The following is a 4,304-nucleotide window of genomic DNA, read 5'->3' on the forward strand; positions in this document are numbered from 1 at the left end:
TTACATTTCAGGGTAATTGAGAGTCTGCCACTTATTCACGCCTGTCCCTATTTTTCCGAAAAGCGGTTGTGTGTAACTGTGTGTAGTTTGTGTCCCTGTCAGGTCCGTTATGTTGTGTTGAGTGTTCTTCAGTCATTTTTGTGTTACTGTCTGTCAGTTTTGTGTTAGTCAATAGATAGATACTTTATTAATCTCCGAAGAAAAATTCCACAAAAGTAGTTCCCTGACCGGGAATCGAACCCGGGCCGCGGCGGTGAGAGCGCCGAATCCTAACCACTAGACCACCAGGGAACCAGTTCTGTGTGTGTGTGTGTGTGTGTGTGTGTTAGTGTCAGTCAGATACTCCTGATCTTTGAAGTCTCTGAGGTAATATATAGTAATAGCTTTCTTCTGTAGCAGAAGCTGTGGTCTTGTATTACCATGGTAGGTGTTCCCCACACCTCCTCTCCATAGAGTACATGTGGGAGCATGAGAGCACAGTGCAGTGTTCTCAACACTCTCGTTTAAACAGAATTTGAATTTATATAAAATAAATTATATACAAAGTTGTCTGGATATTTTCACTCTTCACCTTCACCTTCTTCAGCCGCTTATCCGGGGTCAGGTCGCGGAGGCAGCATTCGGAGCAGGGAAGCCCAAACTTCCCGGTCCACACAAACCTCCTCCAGCTCCTCCCGGGGGATCCCGAGGCGTTCCCAGGCCAGACCGGAGACATCATCGCTCCAGCGAGTCCTGGGTCTTCCCAGGGGTCTCCTCCCGGTAGGACATGCCCCGAACACCTCCCCAGGGAGGCGTCCAGGGGGCATCCGGATCAGATGCCCAAGCCACCTCAGCTGGTTCCTCTTGATGTGAAAGAACACCGGCTCCACCCCAAGCTCCTCCCGGATGACCAAACTCCTCACCCTATCTCTAAGGGTGCGCCCAGACACCCTGCGGAGGAAACTCATCTCAGCCTCTTGTATCCATGATCTCATCCTTTCGGTCATTACACAAAGCTCGTGACCATAGGTGAGAGTGGGAGCGTAGATCGATCAGTAAATCGAGAGCTTCGTCTTGTGACTCAGCTCCCTCTTCACCACGACGGTCCGATACAGCGACCGCATCACTGCTGCCGCTGCACCAACCCGTCTATCAATCTCACGCTCACCTATTCCCTCACTCGAGAACAAGACCCCGAGATACTTAAACTCCACCACTTGGGGCAAGAACTCTCCACCGACCTGGAGAGAGCAAACCACCTTATTCGAGAATCATGGCCTCAGACTTGGAGGTGCTGATCCTCATCCCGGCCGCTTCACACTCGGCTGCAAACCGACCCAGCGCATGCTGAAGGTCCCGGTCCGATGAGGCCAGCAGAACAACATCGTCCGCAAATAGCAGAGATGAAATTCCGTGGTTCCCGAACCGGATCCCTTCCGACCCCTGGCTGTGCCTAGAAATTCTGTGATGAAGTGATGAACAGAACCGGTGACAAAGGGCAGCCCTAGCGGAGGCCAACATGCACCAGGAACAAGTCTGATTTACTGCCGGCAATGCGAACCATGCTCCTGCTCCGGTCATACTAGGAGCGGACAGCCTCTAGCAGACGGTCACCCCCCACAGGAAGTCTCCTCTCTAGTACCCTGGAATAGACCTTTCATTCTGTTGTTTGTTATGTGGTGAGTCCATGTCAGCCACTTGTCTATACTGAACCCAGAAATGTCGCCTCAGATACATGCTCATATCTCTTTCGGTTAATTCTCAAAGATAAGGCGCCGTCCACTTTTCAATTTGAAAAGTTTTTACTAAATGAAGGGAGAGTCGATGTATATTGAGCCAGTTTTTCATTTTCTTCTTTTTGTTTTTCAGTTTACTCAATTAATCTTGATAGAAAATATGTGTTTTCTGCAAACAACACATGGAAGCCAGTTAAACTTGGATTATGTGTGTTTTCAGTTGGTGTGTGGAAACTACTATGGAGTACAGGAAGCTTAGACAAATAAGTCTAAGGGTTGAGCTGAACAATAGACACAACATTTCATATGCCGATATTCACCCCCGATATATCGATATGATACATGAAAAAAAATAACTTCATTTACTCTTTCTGAATACAGTAGCTTTTACAAGGTGCAAGAACATCTTCTGCCAGAACATTTTTAGGGCGAAATTGTTTCAGTGATTGAAGAGTTGCGCCTTCACAGACCTCTGCTCAGATGCCACAGAAGTAAACACCACCGGATCCTCGCCCACAATGATGGTGATAATCCCGCCTCAGGAGTCCATGAATTTTTGCCACTTGCTTGACTCACCTGGCCTCTCACAAAGTGAAGCAGCGGCAGCCCTGCTCAATTTCCTTTATCAGTCTTCAGTTCATGTGATTTAATCTAGCATGGTGGCTTGTGAGGTTGACCAGGTGCCACTTATCTCTCAACATCTGTTGCTCTGTTTGGTGGTGTGCTCTGCATATTCACTCGGCTGAATATATGATTGATATATAAATGATTTCTGAAACTTCTGAGTACAACAGGGCACCACGGTCTTGGTGGCCACATTTGGTGCGTGAAGTTAGGGATGTCAGGATGCAACAGGTAACCATGACGACCCCTAAAGCCTTTGTTACTAAGTGTGAAGGAAACCAGAGCTGCTGTTGCCAAAGTTGATTGATCAGACTGCAAAGATCATCCTGATCCGTTTACTATTACGTAGGAACGCACTAATCCAAAAGACAATATCGAGCAGGTTGTCATACACTAATGTCAGAAAGAACTGATCAGTTTAAGGTAGCAGCAGCCGATAAGCAGGCTTCTGGTTTGTAAGGATGTTGGAGGCCACATTGATCAAGACACATTCACCCCGCCTGCACAAGCTCCGGTCAGCTTTGGTTGGGAACCTTCATGGGAAGACAAGATGATTTTCTTTAGACATGCCTGGAGTCATGTGGCGTGTCATTCGCAAGGCACCCACTGAATACACACATTTGTTGGGCACCATCACATCACCCCTTCTTTCGTCAACACAAGACAAACGCCGCCATTTATTTGAAGCGGTGTTACTGATTTAAGGCAGCAACAACTACAAAACAAAACCATAAAAAAAGAGTCATGTGTCCGGCTCCTTGGCTCGGCCTGGACAATAGCTTGTCACAGACTTCACAAAACTGCTCCTTATCTCCTGTTCCGCCAAATGACAATTTCATGATCTGGGTGTGCAGCGAAGTTTAAATAAAAGGGATATATGTTCGTGTGTTCCCACTCTCCGCCAGCCTTGTGACTCCAACATAAGAATCGAGTTGTTCTCAGTCAGTTGGTTCGAAGGTTACCAGCGACTGGGTTTGCCCGAGGCTCTCCGACGTCAAATTGTAAATGAACCCTACAAATTGTTTCAACTTTCTCTGAAAGAGAAGAATGAATATTTCATTCATTAGTTCGCCTCAGAAATAAGTGGTGGATGATGGGAATAGTCAGGTTAGGTTGACAATTTGGAAACCAGAATGCAGCTCAGGCCGAATTAGATGTAATGTGTTCAGTTCATCCGACACACAATATAAAAAAATAACATTTTTTTTTGTGGCGATAAAGGGCGCACAACCCCTGACCAAGTGAAACATTCTTGAGAGAGGACGTCTGCTTGAACAGACAGTGCTCTTTAATATGGCTTGATCATCCACCCTCGTCATAGCAAGCCTCTTCATGTCTTCAATAACCACAACCAAAGTCTTTTTCCTGGAATCTGCATCCCTCAAATTTTTTATTCGACACAGTCCTTGCTCACCGAACCATCTGAGTATGTCCTCCCCAAGATTGTCTCCAAACTTCTCCACAGATATGAGAAAAGACTTAAAGAGCATTGAACCACTGCATCGAGTCCTACAGAACAAGATCTTAGTTAGATATGATGTAAAACGTGCACACTCTCGCGCCTCCTACAGCATGTCTGTCTGCTCAGTAGTTCAAGAAACAGTCATAACAGCACAGTTTTCACTTGAGGAGAATTGATGTACAGTGACACAACTATAGTTTGCTGGTCATGAATACACCATTTCTTGCTACAACACCTTTGCCCTCTGTCTCATCTCACAACTCCACCCTTGAATTTGACATTCTCCCTTTCTAAGAACTGCACTATAGTATTCATGAGTTAATGATGATAGTAGCACAACTCGCATTACATTCAACAATATTTTTGGCTGCCAGGCCAAAACTTCAGTGGCTACTCCATTGTCTGAAGTGTGTGGGTCAATTTAAATGTGTGCAGTTTTAGCAGTGCTTCCAGCCCGACTCAGATCTGCTAAGTAACTGATCCAAGCCAAACAAAGCAAATGA

At 46.1% G+C, this 4,304-nt stretch overlaps 1 non-coding gene across 1 annotated transcript; it reads right to left on the reverse strand.

Moving 5' to 3' along the window:
• Nucleotides 1-219: 219 nt before the first annotated feature.
• On the reverse strand, nt 220-291 carry trnae-cuc (transfer RNA glutamic acid (anticodon CUC)). The gene has a single exon. It is a non-coding gene; the product is annotated as a tRNA-Glu (tRNA).
• Nucleotides 292-4,304: the final 4,013 nt, after the last annotated feature.

Source organism: Synchiropus splendidus, chromosome 4 (genome assembly GCF_027744825.2).
Source record: "Synchiropus splendidus isolate RoL2022-P1 chromosome 4, RoL_Sspl_1.0, whole genome shotgun sequence".
In the NCBI taxonomy this organism is placed as follows: Eukaryota; Metazoa; Chordata; class Actinopteri; order Syngnathiformes; family Callionymidae; genus Synchiropus; species Synchiropus splendidus.